This window comes from Balaenoptera acutorostrata, chromosome 16 (assembly GCF_949987535.1).
Source record: "Balaenoptera acutorostrata chromosome 16, mBalAcu1.1, whole genome shotgun sequence".
NCBI lineage: Eukaryota > Metazoa > Chordata > Mammalia > Artiodactyla > Balaenopteridae > Balaenoptera > Balaenoptera acutorostrata.
In genome coordinates this window covers 19,639,717-19,659,641 of record NC_080079.1, presented here as the reverse complement: position 1 = coordinate 19,659,641, position 19,925 = coordinate 19,639,717, and the positions used below count along the sequence as shown (strand labels likewise).

Sequence of the window (19,925 nt, the reverse complement as noted above, 5' to 3'; positions counted from 1 at the left end):
TCCCGTTTTGTGGATAGGAAAACTAACTCTGATGGGTGAGGGACTTGCCCTAGGTCATAAGAGACGGATCCAAGGCTAATATGCGAGCCTTAACCTTTAACCTAGGTTTTCCTTGCCAATTCCTAAATAGAGTAAAACGAGAAAAAACTTTTTCAAGTGAAGTAATAAAACTTGTTTTGAAGTTTCCATGTTTAAACTCTAAGCCATTATTTCACATGTTTTTATTTATTGGCTTGCTCTACAAAAATGCAACCTATGATGTTCACCCAGTGTTTGAAGTAGAGAAATGAAACTTTCTCTTATGAATAAGTGGAGAAAGTGGTGTTAACTTTTGTTTTTCCCACCAATGAGAAAACAATAGGTAGCAATTGGCTTAGTAGATCTGTGGCAAAAAGGTATTTCCTGAGATTGACTCACTGGCAAAAGGAGACTGTGATGTTTTGCTGACCAAAGAGCATGGGAACTTTTCCGTTCAAATGCAAGTCAAAACCTTGACAAAATATAACAGTGCCCAGCATGCTTGTCAGTATCCGCCACACCAGTGAGGTCAGTAAGCTGGGTGGGGAGGCTGTGCCGCGGGTCCTGCCCTCAAAGACCTCAGGGTTTAGCTGTGGAGACCCAGACCAGTGTGCATGAAGCCGCCAGAGAGTAACACAGGGCAGTGATGCCTTTGTGCTGAGCTGTGTACCATGGGCGATTCTGGAAACAAAGGCTCCTGAGGCCTGGATCACTCAGAGGGGGCATCAGAGAGAATGCCCTGGGCTTGGGCAGGATGTGGAGATGTAGGGGGATAGCCCTCTGTTGACTCTTAAAATTGCAGTGAAAAACTAGGCTCTTAAAATCAACTCTTACAGTCATATTCACTGGCTCTGTGCCCTCAGAATAATTTATATCTTTTCAGCCTCAGTTTTTAAAAATTGAAGTATAGTCGATTTACAATATTGCGTTAGTTTCAGGTGTATAGCAAAGTGATTCAGTTATGTGTGTATATATATATATTTTTTTTCCGATTCTATTCCATCGTAGGTTATTACAAGATATTGAATATTGTTCCTTGTGTTATACTGTAAATCCTTGTTGTTTATCTGTTTTATATATAATAGTGTGTATCTGTTCATTCCATACTCCTAATTTACCACCCCTCTCCACTGGCTTTCCCCTTTGGTAACCATAAGTTTGTTTTCTTTATCTGTGAGTCTGTTTCTATTTTGTAAATAAATTCATTTGTATTATTTTTTAGATTCCACACATAAGTGATATCATATAATATTTGTCTTTCTCTGACTTACTTCACTTAGTATGATAATCTCTAGGTCCATCCATGTTGCTGCAAATGGCAAAATTTCATTCTTTTTTATGGCTGAGTAATATTCCATTGTGTATATATACCACATCTTCCTTATCCATTCATCTGTTGATTGGCACTTAGGTTGCTTCCATATCTTGGCTATTGTCAATAGTGTCGCTCTGAACATTGGGGTGCACGTATCTTTAGAGTTTTCATCTTTCAGACTCAGTTTTGTGTGTGTGGTAAAATATCCATAGCATACATTTACTATTTTAACCATTTTAAGGTATACATTTCAGTGTTATAATGTTGTGTAACATCACTACTGTCTAGTTCCAGAACCTTTTCATCACCCACAAAGGCGACCCTGCACCCATTTAACAATCACTCCCTCCTGCCTCAGCCCCTAATAACGACTGATCTGATTTCTGTCCCTATGGATTTGCCTACTGTGGATATTTCATATATGGGATCATACTGTATGTGGCCTTTTGTGTCTGGCTTCTTTCACTCTGCATAGTGTGTTCAAAGGTCATCCATGTTTTTTAACCTTAGTTTTACTTCCTGAAAGATCACCATGTAAAGGGCACTGTGGGGTATGACTAGAAGAATGAAACATAGTTCATGCCCTTAAGGGTGCTTGTCTGCTGGAGAAGAGAGGCGTGTGTCTGGTTCATTCTGTCACTAAGCGGTGACACTAGTGATACAGGAAAGAGCACTCAAGTTCAGGGGTGAAAGGTATAGGTGTGTTTGGGTAACTGCTGATGGCCTGGGTGGCTGACGCATGAGGCCTATAGGGAAACAAGGTGGGAGATGAACCCAGCTCAGAGCTGAATGCCTTTCTGGAATGTCTGGATTCATTCAGTGTCAAGTAGGAGCCATTGAAGGTTTTGAGCAGAGGAGTGACGTGCTCCACCCTGCTCTTTAGGAGGACAGCATGGCGGCATTATGGAGCTCCGTGTGGGCCTGGGAGTGATGGGAAGGGGTATTAGAATCATTCAGGCAAGAATACCAAGCAGTGAATTGGCAGTGGGAACAGCGAGGAACAGGTGAATTTGCCATTTGTAGTGGAGGTGGACTCAAAAGGATTTGGCCTCTGCATGGCTCTGGGGTCTGAGGGAGGTAAGGAGGTGAAGGTGGGCCCAAGGGGATCCTGTAGGAGGCCCTGCGGCCCAGCCATCCTGTTCAGCTTCTCTCATTTCTGCTTTGTTCCACATTGAGCTGGACGTATCCTGAGACAGGTTGCTAAGTAATAAAGGAGTTTTCATGACACTGTGAGGGAAGGCTTTATGGGTCTTTCTGGTGGAGCCCAGCTAATAACTTATCCCCAGTCTTCTCAGCTTGCCCTGGTCCTTCAAGCCAACCATTCAGGGATTTTCAATCTGTTTTCAATCTCTAGCCTCAGTGCAAACTTCCTTCAGGGGCTTCGGACGTTTCAGGGACTAAGCAGACTGTCCTTCAACCCTGGCCCATGCTGCAGTTGAACTTGGGACCATGTGCCTGTCCCCATTTTACAGATGAGGTACTTAGAGACTGAAAGTTTGCCTATGGTGATATGACAAGTAAGTGGTCAGGCCAAGACCTGAACGCAGGCTCCCTGCCTGCAGAGGAGCACGGTCCTCTGTTCACCACCTGTGCCTGCCCCCGCCTTCGCACCCTGCTGCCGCGGAGCGGGTCACTGCCTTCAGCCTTTCTCACTTTACCCCGGATGTGCAGCGTCACTCCCATTTTCCCTTTCCAGCTGTTTGCTTGGACAAGGCTAAGGAGAGTTTGGGGTGGCGGTGATAGTCATCTCATCTCCCGACATTCACGTTCCTCCATGTATGTCAGGCAAGTGAGCTTATCGCTGGGGAAATGACTCGGGGATGCAGCCAGTGGCTCAGCCAGGGGCAAAGGGAGCAGGAACTTGAGCGTGAGAAGGAAGCACAGACTGCAGTTCTGTTTCTCTCTTCCTCACCATAGGCATTTTCTCGGCAGGACTCAATGGAGTTCCTGGTGGTTTTGTGTGCATAGCCTCAGGGGGACTATGCTGGCCACATTCCCAGGAATTGCATTTTTGCTGAGAAGCCAGAGGTGTGTGGCATCACTCCAACTGAACCGTGAGGGCAGCTCCCTCCTGCCTGTGGAGTTGCTGCTCTACACAAAGGAATAGGTCCTTGTGTATCCGAAAAAGTCAGTGACCCATTCAGGGGACAGTTAGTCTCTTCAATTAATCTTGTCTTGTATGGGATGAACAAGGAATGAGCAGATAAACAGTCTCCAGAGGGTAATCAAATCCCAAATCCTTGAAAGAATTCACTTTTTAAAAACCAGAATCCTTTGTTTTCTTCATGAACACTCAGAGCCTCACTACTAAAGCTATCATCTTCATAAAGTTAAGTACACACACACACACACACGAAGAACACTCATCTTATAACCATCTAGCCAAATGTTGCTGCAGTGTCTACCACATTCACTAGGGTTAGAGAAGCAGGAAGTGTCAAAATAAACACCAATTAATAGAGTTTAAAAACATATAGACAACAGCAAACATTTACTGTGCACTTACTCTGTGACAAGCACTGTGCTATAATGGGTGGAAAGATGTATGCGATTTAGGCCTTGCTCTGAAGGAGCTTACTAGTTGAGAAGATGCCATCCGAGAACATAAAAAAGGCAACTGCCATCCTATGGCCAACATCATGCTTACTAGGGTAACCTTAGTTACCTTCTCAACTAAAGTCAAAGATAAGGATACTAGATATCACCACTGTTCAGCATTGTGCTGGAGGACCTAGCCAATGCAACAAGACAAGAAAGGTAAATGAAGCATAAGGATGGAAAATAAGAGACAAAGTTTTTGTTATGTGAAGATTATATGATTTCTTACCTTCAAAATTCAAGAATTTTGAAAACATTATATATAATAAAAGAAGTAAACATAGTTTCAGAGTACAGTATCAACATACAAACAGCAATAGCATTTCAGTATAGCAATAACCTATAGGAAATGCTGTAGGAAAAAAGATATTATTCATAATAACAAGTAAACTGTAAGGTGCCTAGGAATCAATTAAATAAAACATGTATAAGGCTTTAGTGGAGAAATTATAAAACATTATTAGAGTATAAAATAAATGAACAATGATATGTTCATAGACAGGACAACTTACTAGCATAAAAGCATCTCATTTAAGACAATTCTAATAAAAATCCCAACAGAATTTCTCTTAGTACTACAAAAACCAATTCTAAAATTCTTTTGGAAAAGTAAGGTACATAAATAGGTCTGATTTTTTTGGGAAAAAAAGGAACAAGGAGATGAATAAAACAGATTAGAGAGCAAAAAACCAGACCTAAGGATCCCTGTAACTTGGCGTAGGGTAGCAGTGCATTATAAATCAGTGGGAAAGTCTGCGTCCTTCAGTGACTCATGCTGAGATAACTGGCTTTCTATAGAAGAATATTAGATCCTTATCACACAACATATACAAAGATAAATTTTAGCCAAGCCTAAATGTGAAAATTAAAACTTTAAAAGTCATTGTTAGAAGATAACCCCAGGGGAATTTCTTTATGACCTCAGGGGTTAAAAAGAATTTCTTAGAAAAGACCCAAAACACACAACTCAGAAGTAAAAAGGTTGATAAATTTGACTATGTTAAAGTATTATTATTTACTGATGTGCAGTATAAGGATATGGCTTAGAAGTATATACATAGATGTTGTCTCTGGACAGTGAGGGAGGGGGGAGGATGAGACAGGGAACTCAACTTTATACATAATGTTAAAAGCGAGGAAATGATAACATTGGTTACTTTTGGATGGTGGGAACATAAAGCTTATTATATTTATAAATATTTTTTATAAAGTTTTAAAATTTTATTTTTTCTTTCAGTTTTATTGAGATAAATTGACATACCGCACTGTATAAGTTTAAGTTTAAGGTGTACAGCCTAATGATTTGACTTACATGCATCGTGAAATGATTGTCACAGTAAGTTTAGTAAACATCTATCGTCTCAAATAGGTGCAAAATAAAAGAAATAGAAAAAAAGCTTCTGCTTGTGATTTACTCTAACGACTTTCATATATAACATACAGCAGAGTTGTACGTTACATCCCTAGTACTTACTTACCGTATAACTGGAAGTTTGTACCTTTTGACTGCCGTCTTCCAGTTCACCCTCCCTGTCCACCTATTTATAAGTATTTTTGTATTTAAAATTGTTTCCAAGAAAACACATAGCAACTCCCAACCCAAATCAGCAAGCAGTGTGGAAGGTACAGTTGTATTAGGGAAGTTGCCTGGACCCAAAAGTCTGACTCTGATCCTGGCACTGCCATCAGCAAGCTGTGTCCATGGGTAAGACCTTCTGTCTCCAGGGCTTTTCACTCTGGAAAACAAAAGTCTGCTCATGTCCTCTCCCTTACCAGCTCTAACATTTTTTCTTCTTTTCTTGGGAGAGGTTACAACTGCTGGAGGAGCAGAAAAGGAAGAATGCACAGGGAAGAGCATTTTCACAAGCATAAGTTCTGTATGAGCTCAGGGAGGTGATTATCACTGCATTCAGTTCCTGTTTGCCTGACCTCTTAATTCATGGGCCCCGCCTGATTTCTGTTAAACCCTTGACCTTGCTGTTTTCCTCGACAGGGTGGATCTGGGTGCCCTGTAGTGATAAGTGTGTTCCCTATCAAGTGGCAGAGATTCTTAATTAGCTGGGACTGAATAGGAGCGGCATGCTGCTGACATGGATGTCTCAGCTTAATTGGTCTCCATTATTGCTCTGGAGTCAGAGCCTGAAAAAGAACCAAGAAATTCACCCGGGTATGGTGGGGTGGAGCAAGAAAGAATGTCAGGGGTCTCCAAGGAGGTACCAGTGCTTTGATCAAGGTGGTTGTCTGTGGGCTGGTCATTTAGAAACAGGAGTCTTGGAATCCTAGCTCTCACCTATGGATCTGCTGGCCTGTCAGCCTCAGTTTTCTCACCTGTGAAATGGAGCTGACCAAATGAGACCAGAGTGATGGAGGGGATCATTTCCTTTTTACCTGCAAAGAGAGAGAGGGCAAGAAGAAGGCGGGGGGGCGGGGGACGGGATGGGGAACAGTTTTTCACGGGCTGAGTATTTATAATTACAGTTATCGCTGCTCTCAATCCCTGCAGGGAGTGTAACCAAGATCTCAGTCATCTTAAATAATTTCCGTGTGTGGACACATTCTTCAGACTTCACATGATGTCCTTGTAAAACCGGTCTGGGTGCTTAATGACAAGAAAATCAGAGTGGAAAGGCAGGGCATCCTCTAATGGCCCCTCTTTGCAACAGGAATGAATTTTAAGAGACTCGGTTGATCTAAATGGAGAGCTGGTTGTAGCAGGATCGGATTGGGAGTGTAGGCACACATTCTCCCTACATTCCTCTTGATCTTTCCGCTGCAAGTACTAAAGAAATTCATTTTCTACCGCAGCCTAACTCCTATCTTTTCCTCTCTCCTCTGTTTCTTACACTCTTTACTTCATTTAGCCATCTCCTCTTTGCATCTTCTAGGTTCTTTCCTTGCGAGGTGGTTTGAGAAATCCTTCAGAGGCTTCATTCTGTCGTCACAACAGTGTTTTGTAGGGTAGGCTCTAGAGATGCCCTAAAACAAATCCACTGTGGCTTTCTGTGACCTGAACGATTGGAGTGAAAACGGCCATGCGGTTTGAAACCCATGGTTCCCAAAGTACTGGCTGTGATTTGACTTTGTAGCTTTTAAGCTTCATCACTAGCTTGTTGACATCAGTGAGGAGAGCTGCCTTATTTGAGCGAGTTCACTGAAGGGATAGTACTTGCATAGCAGAGGCTGAGAGTGAGAGGGACCTGGAGAAAGTGAGCATTGCCCAGAGGCAAATGTGAAGTACGTGTGTTCAGTGACCAGTGTTGAAAATCTTGTGTTTTATGGCAGTTGTTTTGATCTGTTAGGAGATTATAATTAAAAACTAGCAATAAATGAAGTTGCTCCCTAAGTATTAGTATTAAGATGAAATTGATTTCTTTAAAAGAGTACAGATTTCTTCCTTTTTTTTTTAATAAATTTATTTATTTAGGCTGTGTTGGGTCTTCTTTGTTGCTGTGTGTGGGCTTCTCTAGTTGCGGCGAGCGGGGGCTACTCTTTGTTGCGGTGCGCAGGCTTCTCATGGCGGTGGCTTCTCTTGTTGCGGAGCATGGGCTCTAGGCGTGCGGGATTCAGTAGTTGTGGCACACGGGCTCAGTAGTTGTGGCTCGCGGGCTCTAGAGCACGGGCTAAGTAGTTGTGGCTCACGGGTTTAGTTGCTCTGTGGCATGTGGGATCTTCCTGGACCAGGGCTCGAACCCATGTCCCCTGCATTGGCAGGCGGATTCCTAACCACTGCGCCACCAGGGCAGTCCCCGGATTTATTTCTTTTTTTTTTTTTAAAGTATATATATATATTTTTAATTTATTTATTTATGGCTGTGTTGGGTCTTCGTTTCTGTGCGAGGGCTTTCCCTAGTTGTGGCAAACGGGGGCCACTCTTCATCGTGGTGCGCGGGCCGCTCACTATCGTGGCCTCTCTTGTTGCGGAGCACAGGCTCCAGACGCGCAGGCTCAGTAAGTGTGGCTCACCGGCCCAGCTGCTCCGCGGCATGTGGGATCTTCCCAGACCAGGGCTCGAACCCGTGTCCCCTGCACTGGCAGGCAGATTCTCAACCATTGCGCCACCAGGGAAGCTCCCCGGATTTATTTCTTAAGCCACTGCTACTATTTGTGCTTCTCCTTCTCCACCACCCTCCCTGCCCACCTCTCCCCACCCCCCTCCCAGGGCTGTGTGATACTTCCTCCCTGAGTAAATGCCTTGTTCTGGGGCAGTGGCAGCTTCCTCCTACTATGGTGCTGTTTTCCTTCGGTTTGATGCATGACTTGCGGTTTTAGCAGTGTTGGTTTTGGCGAGCATCTCACTGGGAGTCCACCTCAAGTCCAGGCTTGATTATGTGTCCTGTTTTTTTAATCCCTGGTCTTGCACTGTTGCATCAATATTAAGGGAGAGTCTTGCAAAAGCACTGTTAATTACAAGCGCTCTCACGTTTCTGGCCACTAGCATGTCTTTCTTAAATATGCAGAATAGTTAGAGGCAAGAGGATGCAGACTCAGTTCTGGGGCTCTCTCAGTGCAACAGATACAACCCTGGGAAATCTTCAGATGTGTTTGTGACAAATGGAGTGTGTGTCTGGGGGGAGGCAAATGAAAAATAGAATCTGCTTGTTTTTGAAAAGCAGACGTAAAAGTTATTCTCGGTTAACTGTCCGGATAAAATCACTATGGCCTTGGACAAATCGTTTAACTTCATTAGACTTCAGTTGCTCACCTATAACCTAGGTAAAATAAGAATATACTTGTCTATAGACAGGAGGCTGGATGAGATGGTCTCTGGAGAAGTCACCTATGGATTTTTGACTTGCTAAACACTGAGCTGGGATAGAAGAGTCTGGACATAGAGTATAGTTGAAAGGGATACATCTGTGATTGTTGTTTGCAGTTATTTTCCATTGTAAAATACTGTGTATATACCAAAAAAATAATTAAAACATATATGCAGAATTCGACAAATAAATTAAACACCTGTGTAACTATCACCAGGTCGATGAACGGGATGCTGCTGTCTCCCGGAGTCTCTGAGGGGCCCTGACCCATCCCAGCCTCCTCCCTCACTTACGCTTTTATGGTAAATTCCTACTTTTCTCTACAGTTTTACCACCCGTGTTTCCCTCTACTGCTTTAAAAGTTATATGCTCTTTGTATTCTAAAAATTACAATATTTGTACTTGGAGTTTAAAGTTGATCAAAACTTTCATTTCCCATTGGGTAATACCAGGTCCTTGGAACACTCTAAAACATTTACCCCCTTCTCACTTATTTTCTCTCATTGCTGTGTGTTTTAATCCTGTGCATTTTTAAGAACATCGCAAAACAAATTGTTCTACACAGTCAGCGTTCAATTAGATTTATTCATGCATTTGTTACTGTCTTTGCTTTTCATTCCCTTTTGCGTTTCCAGTCTTCCATCTGCCTGATGTACAACCTTTAGAATTTCCTTTGCTGGTAATGAACTCTCTCAGGTCTTATATGCCTGAAAACTCCTGAATTTCACCTTCATTGTGGAAGGGTAGTCTTGGCAGTTATATTAGTTTCCTGTGACTGCTGTGCAAACTTGGTGACTTAAAACAATAAGAGTTTATTCTTGTATAGTTCTGGAGGCCAGACACCCGAACCCCATGTCGCTGGGCTAAAGTCTAGGTGTTAGCAGAGGCTAACACCTGTGCTTCTTCCAGAGGCTCTAGGGGAGAATCTGTTCCCTTGCCTTTTCCAGCTTCTAGAGCTGCATTCCTTGTATACTTTGGTTCATGACTCCTTCCCGAATCTTCAATGCCAGCATTGTAGCATCTTCACATCTCCACCTTTTCACAACACCTTCTCCTCTGTGTTGAGTCTCCCTCTGCCTCTCTCTTGTAGTGACACCTGTGATTGCATTGAGGGCCTACCCAGATAATCCAGGATAATCCACCCATCTGGAGATGCTTAACTTAATCATATCTGCAAAGTCTTTTTTGCCATATAAGGCAACAGGTTCCAGGGACTGTGACCTCACCATCTTTGCAGGCCATTATTCATCTTTGCACAGGACTGTATAAAACTATAGGTTGATAATTATTTTCTACATTAAAGATATGATTCAACTGTCGTCTGGCTTCCACTTTTTTTAACCATTAAAAAAAAATTGAAGTATAGTTAGTTTACAATGTTGTGTTAATTTCAGGTGTACAGCAAAGTGATTCAGTTCTTTCTCAAGTTCTTTTCCATTATAGGTTATTACAAGAGGTTGAATATAGTCCCCTGTGCTATACACTAGGCCCTTGTTGTTTACCTGTTTTTTATATAGTAATGTATATATGTTAATCCCAAACTCCTAATTTACCTCCCCCTTTCCCCTTTGGTAGCCATAAGTTTGTTTTCTGTGTCTGTGAGTCTATTTCTATTTTGCAAATAAGTTCATTTATGTCATTTTTTAAGATTCCACATATAAGTGATATCATATGATTTTTGTCTTTCTCTGGCTGACTTACTTCACTTAATATGATAATTTCTAGGTCCATTCATATTTCTGCATATGGCATTATTTCATTCTTTTTTTATGACTGAGTAGTATTCCATTGCATTTATGTACCACATCTTTATCCATGCATCTGTTGATGGACATTTAGGTTGCTTCCATGTCTTGGCTATTATAAATAGTGGTGATATGAACACTGGGGTGCATATATCTTTTCGAATTAGAGTTTTCTCCAGATATATGCCCAGGAGTGGGATTGCAGGATCGTATGGTAGCTCTATTTTTAGTTTTGTAAGGAACCTCCATACTGTTTTCCATAGTGACTACACCAATTTACATTCCCACCAACAGTGTAGGAGGGTTCCTTTTTCTCCATACCCTCTCCAGCATTTATTATTTGTAGACTTTTTGATGATGGCCATTCTGACCAGTGTGAGGTGATACCTCATTGTAGTTTTGATTTGCATTTCTCTAATAATTAGTGATGTTGAGCATCTTTTCTAGTGTCCATTGGCCATCTGTTTGTCTTCTTTGGAGAAATGTCTATTTAGGTCTTTTGCCCATTTTTTGATTGGGTTTTTTTTTTTTTGTATTACGCTGTATGAGCTGTTTGTATATTTTGGAAATGAAGTCCTTGTTGGTAGCATCATTTGCAAATATTTTCTCCCATTCTGTAAGTTGTCTTTTCGTTTCATTTATCATTTCCTTTGCTGTGCAAAAGCTTTTAAGTTTAATTAGGTTCCATTTGTTTATTTTTGTTATTTCCATTATTCTAGGAGACAGATCCAAAAAAATATTGCTTTAATTTATGTTAAAGACTGTTCTGCCTATGTTTTCCTCTAGGAGTTTTATAGTATCCATCTTACATTTAGGCCTTTAATCCATCTTGAGTTTATTTTTATATATGGTGTTAGAGAATGTTCTAATTTCATTCTTTTACATGTAGCTGTCCTGTTTTCCTAGCACCACTTATTGAAGAGACTGTCTTTTCTCCATTGTATATTCTTGCTGGCTTCCATTTTTGATGTTGAGACCTCATCTCTCAGTCTAACCATCATTTGTTTTAAGGTAATCTATATTTTAATCTTGGTTTTGATAGCTGTGACTACTGATCGCCATGATGCGTCTAGGTATACATTTCTTTATATTCTGTTTGGGAGTCCGTGGGTCTTTTGAATCCGTGGTGTCTTTCAATAGTTCAGGAAAATCCTTAGCTGTTATCTCCTCAGAATTATCTCAGCCCGACCTCACTCTCTTCCTCTTCTGGGACTCCAGTGAAATGTATGTTGGACCTTTTTACTGTATCCTTCATGTTGTAAACTCACTCTTCTCTGTTTTCCATACTTTTACTCTTCTCTGCTATATTCTGGACATTTTCCTCTGATCTAACCTCTGGTTTATAATTCTCTCTTCTGTTGTTTTTAATTTGCTGCCAAACGCTTCTATAGAAATTTTAATTTGTTACTGTATTTTTCCTTTCCAGAAGTTTTGTTTGATCCTCTTCCAGATCTGCTAAGTCATCTTCTACAGCTTTTTTCCCTGCAGATATTTGCGAACTTGTTGTTTCCTTTTTTTCATGTGGTAAGCATGTTTAAACTTAATAAGTCTGTATCTGAAGCCTGTCCAGGTGTGTTTCTGCTCTCAGCTGTTTGTACTGGTTCTCACTCATGTTGCCTTATTTCCCTATGCATCCAATTATCATTAACTGTTTTGCTAGTCATTGCCCTTAAAACATTATTTGTGGAGATTTTCTGAGGCTTGGAATAAGTGTACTTTCCTCCTTATGGCTGGCTTTTAGGGGCACTACAAGTTGGGGACCACATCAAACCAAATTCATTGCCCATCTATGCTGTACATTCCTGGGGCGAAATGTGCGTGAGGACAGGTCTATGGTCACATCTTCTCAAGATTATTTTATCCCCCTTCCTTTTCCTTCTCCTGCTCTACTTAAGTACAGAGCAACCTTCTCCTGGCCTGTGGGGTTGGGGAGGAATAGGAAGTAACAGATTAGTTCAGGTTTACCCTAATTCTGAGAGTGTACTCTGGGACCCTGCTTCATGCAGGAAAAAGTATCCTGTAAGTCTTTACATTGAATGTGCTCTTTGCCTGGTTGCCTGTCGCCCTTACCCCTCCAGTGTCTTCAAGGTGAAAGCAACTTGGGCACTCAAATAATTCTCTAGTTTCTTCGAGTTCAAGCTTCCCCCCCAAATTGGCCTGGTAGGGCTGCACTATCTTTTCAACTCCTGAGTGCTTAAAGGTGATTATCCAGAGTTTTTTTCAGCCAGAGGATTTATCTGAATAACCCCCTACCTAACCTGCCCTATGGGAAACAGCTGTTCCATGTTTATTGTGTACAATTATGCACTATATTTACCTTTAGGAAATTTATAGTGCAAAAAGATCAAGGGAATGTGCGCCCACAAGTTTTGTGTGTGTGTGTGTGTGTGTGTGTTAAGAGATTAGTAGTCATCCTGTGGAAGACTGATCTGGTGTAGAGTTTTGGGGGAAAAAGGTGTGAGACTTTGATGGATTGTTCCAGTGACATTATGAAATTGAAGAGCTCATCTTGCTTGACACCACTTGTTCTTTCCTCAAGGGGTAACTTCAGTTGGTTGGCTAATAAGTTGCATCCTTGCCTTGAAAAAATAACCACCAAAGAAACACCACTCTTAGCTGGTTTCCCTGACACCTCAGCCTGGTCCTGAGCTGCCCTGTAATGGCCACGGTCCAGCTTTTTCAAATCCGAGGCAGCTGTGAGGGCAGCTGGCTTTGATTCAGATGGTAGAGACAACATTAGTCAGCAGCCTCCTCTCTCATGGCCTGATGCCTTAGCACTGCAACGTGTGTCTGTGACGGTGAAGGTGGACTCCTGACTCTGGCCGTGGATAAGTAGATATGCCTGGGCCAGGTTTGTGAGTCCAGTCTTTGGCCAACCCTCGGCATCACGCTTTGGCCAGTTGGTCTTGGATCAAGCTTTCAAAACTTTAAATCCCAAATGTCAAGAATGAATTTTTGACCCCTTGGTCCTCCAATCCCAGATTTGGATGGAAGCCTCTGAAATGACAGTCAACATGAGGAAAAGCTTGTAAGTCATTTGTTGATTCATAAAACATTTAACGGACTTCTACTGTATGGAAAGCATCATGCTGGGTATTGTGGTATCCTTGCCCCCCGGATGCTTAAAATCTTGCGAAGAATTAAGTAAGAATGGTCACCTAAGAAAGAAACTGAGATTTAAGGGGGGGTGCCCTGAGGTTGACTGTGAGAGCCATCTGTGATGTTTGTCATCCCATTGCTCATGAGGTTTGATTTGGCTGGTCTGATTGGCTGGGGTTCTTTTCCTTCCCCGCACTTCAGTGAGCATCCCTCCCCAATCTGGGTTCATATCTGCGAGTGTGACCTTTCCACCTGGAGGAGGCCCATCCTTTGGTCAAGTATAAAGGTGGCTGTGCTTCTCTTTTTAAGACTTAGCAAAAGACGTAGTGGAGAAAGGTGGAAACCAATCTTGCTGCCTATCACCAAGCTTCATGCAAAGAAACAAAAATTAATTCATGATTTATGCGTCAGAATAGACTCAATTTCCTGGAAATCATCTTAGAATGGATATTGGAATTTGATTAATAAAACATGGCTGGAGTGAAAGATGTGTTCTCTTCACCAGCTCGCTCAAAAATCACTGTTCTGCATTGTTCTACCCAGATGAGTTTGATGCACTTTTTAATTAATGCCACTAAGAGAGCAGGTAGAACTTCAGTAGACAAATGCCACATGTGCCTTTAAGGAGAAACCAGCTTAAAATCAGATTTGTTTCTTCAGCAAGAATTAGAGGATACACTCGAAAGCTTCACCAAGGTGCCCCTCTCTTTCTTGGCAAGCAGTCATCAGGCTGTTAGTTTCCAGCCCCCAACTTCCTTGACCATGGGAATTCCTTCCTAGTTTGATTCTGAGCACAGATTCCGCTTGCTTTTATTTTTGTTTTCTGTTTGCTCGTTACTCTTCTTTCATTGCACATGCTCTTTTTCCGTGTCCTGCTCCTCTGATTGTCTTGCTGAGTTTTTTGATCCCAAACAAGGGCGACTTCTGTACTCAGCTTGTTGTGAAAATTCAGTAACATGTGACACATGGTATGTTGTCCAACTTTTATATCTTTATACTCCTCTGGCGTTTGGCCATGGGGATCATGTTTTGCTGAATGTAATACTCTTGCCATTTAAATTTTAATTGATGTAAATAGTAAAACACAATTGTAGTAGACTGGACCCTCTACCTCCCCCTCCTCCTCTCCCCCCCGCCTCCCTCTCCTCCTCTTCCCTCTCCTTCTCCCTCTTCTCCTCCCTCTCCTCCTCCTCCCTTTCCTTCTTCTCTTCTCCCGGAGGAGACATCAGAAAGCACTCATAGAGTATGCAGAGTCTTAAAATACCAACTCCTTAAACTTAGGATAAATCTCGTTCTATTACTTGCTTTTGTATGTACATGTGGAGGAAAAGTGATCACGTGTTGGGGAGTATCTAATACTATGTTAGAGGTTATTTCGATCTTTTACAAAAGCAGAGAAGGAAGACAGTGCAAGTGTGTTGGGCACAGCGCTGTTGACGGCTTGATAGCGGTGACACAAGGTAACCAGTGTTCTTGGAGGAGAATCAGGACAAGGTTGGGTTTTGGCTTCTCTGCTACTACCTGGGCACCCCTGCAACACTCAGTCTCCCCAGGTGCTCTTATGGGCCCATGCTTGGACATTATCTTGGCCCATGGGAAGGTAAGTTGCAGCTCTGTTGGATGGCTGGTGTCCTCTGATCCCTGAGTGTTGGGGTAAACCCTACTGTGAGTCATTTATATAGCAGTATTTACTGAGCTTCTGCTTGTGCCAGGTACGGGCGTTGGGCAGGCAGCAATAGAAGAGGCAGATAAGCTCCCTGTTCTCATGGAGCTTATATTCCAGGGGAAGGACAAGCAATAAAGCACAAACTAAACAAGATAATTTCAGATATTGACAAAGGTAGGATAAGGGGACAGAGTGACCATATGTCCTTTAGGTTTCCAGGTCTGAGGTGGCCTCTTTGGGAAGGGGACAGTAGCACAGGAACCTGAGGTTGAGAAGGGACCAGTCACATGAAGATCTGAAGCAGTGCTGTCCTGTAGAACTTTCTGAGTGCTGGCGATGTTACATACCATCCAGTGTGGTACCTGCTCGTCCCATGTGGCTATTGAATGCTTGAAATGTGGCTAGTACAACTGAGGAACTGAGTTTTAAGTTGTATTTAATATTAATAACTTAAACAGCTTCGTGTGTTAATAGCTATCCTCATGAACAGTGTAGATCTAGAGGAAGGACTTTCAAGGAGAGGGAACAGATTGTGCAAAGGTCCTGAGGACATGGTCCCCCTGAGAACCCAGCATGGGATCTATGTCTGGAAGCTGGGCTCAGTCTTCAAAGAGCAAATCTGGTAAACTTAAAATTGCTTCCTGCCTGTGTTTTGTGGGTCCCTGGAGAACCCACAGAGGAACAGCAGTTAACCAGATGGGAATTAAAAACCCCTGCCCAACAAAGAACCCGTTTCCTTTCTTAAGAAGAGCTCATTCCCACATTGTCTGACTCACAACTCTTAACTGGTTTCCTCGACTCACGGGCTGGGGCTGGCCTTTGTCTGTGCAGGATGTAGCTGTTACGTAGGCCTCGCTTGTTCATTCTGGGAATGAATCCTGTCTTTGTACTTTCCTTGCATCTTTTTGTAACCAGAGGCTGGAACCTCTACTATTGCTCTTTTAAGGGGTCCCTCTGCATTCTTCTTACTGCCTTCCATTCATCCCAGGGGCCTGAGGCCCCATCTTTTCTGGCTTAGCTCCCCCCTCCCCCAACCCTATTGCTGAAGACGGCATAGTCAGCCCTGCTTCTAAAGAGAAACTGGTCTTTGGAGAGAGGTTCACCATGAATTTCCACTTCTGTTGAAAGAGTTAAGAAAGAAAAGAGGAGAGGAGAGGAGTGACAAAGAGAGGCTCCAGGAATGTTCGCAGTGGTTTTCTCACATGCCGCACATGCACTGGGATCTCCTAGGCCATGGAAACCTCTGCACCGCTTGGCCAAGCACTGGGCTATTCCAAGCAGCTCTTGGCTTATCCCGGGGCTGGGGGGGCTGGGGGGCGGGGAGTGGCAGGGACCAGCTCTGCCCCTCCAGTGCGGGTGGAGATTCGTCTCCAGCAAGATTCTCAGCTGAAAACAGAGATGAGGTGGCCACTCCAGGGTCAGTGTGCTGAAGATTAGAGGAGGCCCATTGGTTACCACTCTCTCTGCACTTGCACACCCCAAAGGAGGTACAGTTACTTAGTACCACCCTGACGGGTACATAGAACTGAGGCTGTGGGCCCCAGCCAGCTTCCGGGGGTTGAGCTGTGACCCTGCCTTTTCCCCTCGGTCCTGCCTGACCATCTGCAGTGAACTCAGAGCTCCCCTCCCCATCCCCAAGCCAGCAGTGGGAAAGGGAAAGAGGCTGCGGACTTTGAACTGCAGCAGGTACCATGAAGCTGTCTCGATGCTGGCAACCTTGATCTCTCTAGTAAGAAGTCTGAGGTCATAAAATGCCCCATTGTTGACCCCTGAGCAACGTGCTCTGGCTGCTTTGTACAAGTGCCTTCCCAGTCCAAGTGTGAAAACGCACCTGGATTATGCACTTGGGCCTTCATGAGAGGACAAATGCGGATGCCTTGCTTCTCCAGGTGTCTTGCCCTTACTTTTTGGCATTTTGGTTCTCCAGGAGAGAGGCCGTGATAGACAACTTAATATACGGGAACTCATTAGAAGGTCCTTGTAAGTTAGATGGGGCAGTATCTGCCCAACTGAATTCATTTGTCTCTAAAAAATTACTTTTTGGCCCTGAAAAATAAGCATGTTTGTTAGAGAAAAATTGGAACATTTACAAAAGGAGAAAGGAGGAAACAGTTACCTGAGATTCTACCATCTAAACACAGCCACTCCTGTTAACATTTTGGTGTGTTCTTTAATATTTTTTCTTCCTACCTAAGGGTTATTTTGCCTTTTACATGTACGGAACCATAACATATATGCAATTTTGTGTGCTGGCTTTTATTTTTTTTAATTTTTAAAAACATTTATTTATTTATTTTTATTGAAGTACAGTTGATTTATAATGTGTTAGTTTCTGATGTACAGCAAAGTGATTCATAAATATTCTTTTTCATATTCTTTTCCATTATAGGTTGTTACAAGATATTTAATATAGTTCCCTGTGCTATACAGTAGTACCTTGCTGTTTATCTATTTTACATAGAGTAGTTTGTACTTCTAATCCCAAACTGCTAATTTATCAATATCTCTCCTCTGCCCTTTCCGCTTTGGTAACCATAAGTTTGTTTTCTACGTCTGTGAGTCTGTTTGTTTTGTAAATAAGTTCATTTGTATCATATTTTAGATTCCACATATAAGTGATATCATATGATTCTTGTCTTTCTCTGGCTGACTTACTTCACTTAATATGATAATTTCTAGGTCCATCCATATTTCTGCAAATGGCATTATTTCATTCTTTTTTTATGACTGAGTAGTATTCCATTGCATATATGTACCACATCTTTATCTGTGCATCTGTTGATGGACACTTAGGTTGCTTCCATGTCTTGACTTTTGTAAATAGTGCTACTGTGAACATTGGGGTGCATGTATCTTTTTGAATAGAGTTTTCTCCAGATACATGCCCAGGAGTGGGATTGCAGGATCATATGGTAGCTCTATTTTTAGTTTTTTAAGGAACCTCCATACTGTTTTCCATAGTGGTTACACCAATTTACATTCCCACCAACAGTGTAGGAGGGTTCCTTTTTTCCCATACTCTATCCAGCACTTACTATTTGTAGACTTTTTGATGATGGCCATTCTGATTGGTGTCAGGTGATACCTCATTGTAGTTTTTATTTGTATTTCTCTGATAATTAGCGATGTTGAGCATCTTTTCACGTGCCTGTTGGCCATTTGTATGTCTTCTTTGGAGAAATATCTATTTAGGTCTTCTGCCCATTTTTGATTGGGTTGTTTGTTTGTTTTTTTGTTATTGAGTTGTATGAGCTGTTTGTTATTTTGGAAATTAAGCCCTTGTTAGTGGCATCATTTGCAAATATTTTCTCCCAGTCCATAGGTCGTTATTTCATTTTGTATATGGTTTCCTTTGCTGTGCAAAAGCTTATAAGTTTGATTAGGTCCCATTTGTTTATTTTTGCTTTTATTTCTATATCCTTGGGAGACTGACCTAAAAAAACATTGCTGTGATTTATGTCAGAGAATGTTTTGCCTAGGTTCTCTTCTAGGAGTTTTATGGTGTCCTGTCTTATATTTAAGTCTTTCAGCCATTTTGAGTTTATGTTTGTGTATGGTGTGAGGGAGTGTTCTAACTTCGTTGAGTTACATGCATCTGTCTAGCTTTCCCAACAGCACTGGTTTTTAATTTAACATTAAATAGCAAGTGGACCGTAGACTTCACGTTTCACGGCCACATGGTATGCCCTTAAGTTTCTGTGTGCTTGGCACTTTGGGTGTTTTGAACCACAAGGACTCTGTAATGGGGTGGAGATCACGCACTGAAGCCAGGTGCAGACCCCACGTTTCCCTCCTCCCAGTTGAGAGTTCCTTATACTCGGTTCTCAACCTTCCACTGCCTTCATCCCTCACCGATGGGTTGTATACCCCTGTCAGGTGTGTCTCTTGTTATGTTACTGTGTGTAACCCCTCGCCCACCTTCCACTGAGGGTCACTACACCACCCCCTTTGGGACGTCGCCCCAGGAGTGGAGGCCAAATTATCCCCTTCCATCGTGCCACCTCAAGGAACTCATAGTCTCATAATAAATAGCAGCATTCATCTGGGCCAGATTTGCCTTCTGCTTCTCCCAGCCCAAGGCCCACCACTGAACCCTTCCAATTCCCTGTGTTAATGCTGGCTGTGTAGCAGGAGAAAGGATTAGCCGAGAAAACAAGGACAGGCTTGGATGTCCAGCAAACGGCCTTGGGCTGTGGTGCTCTGGGAATCGCTGCCGTCAAGGTGGGTGGATGATGATCTCCCACCCCTCCTCTTCCCTCTCTGAGCTCTTTCCTCCCTTTCAGGACAGGCTTCGTGGGTATGGGTTCACATAGGGCCCTTCGCTTAGAAGGTTTAATGCTCCTCTGCTGCCATCTTGAAATTCTTAATAATTTTTGAACAGTGATCCTGTATTTTCATTTTTCACTGGGCCCCACAAATTATGAGCCCGTTCTGCTCTTATGACACTTGGAACACACCTTACCTGCAGCATTCATCTTATTTTACTCTATTATTCACACTTACAACTCACCTTGCACACCAGAAGGTGTTTTAGTGGAAGGACAAGGCCTTTGGAATCAAGCAGACCTTTTTCAAAACACCGCATACTGACTTTGGGACTTCGGGTAAGTTACCCAGCTGCTTGCAGCCTCAGTATTCTCATCTATGGAGTGGGGATAGTGATCTTGATCTTTTAAGACTTGTGAAGACCAAGAGAATGTGTGGGTAGTGTAATGCCTTGCATATCC

At 42.6% G+C, this 19,925-nt stretch overlaps 1 protein-coding gene across 3 annotated transcripts in view; it reads left to right on the top strand.

Annotated features, from left to right (window-relative positions):
• Nucleotides 1-19,925, top strand: part of RBM20 (RNA binding motif protein 20) — a 205,923-nt gene that overhangs the window by 102,891 nt on the left and 83,107 nt on the right. The gene's annotated exons all lie outside the window — the stretch shown is intronic.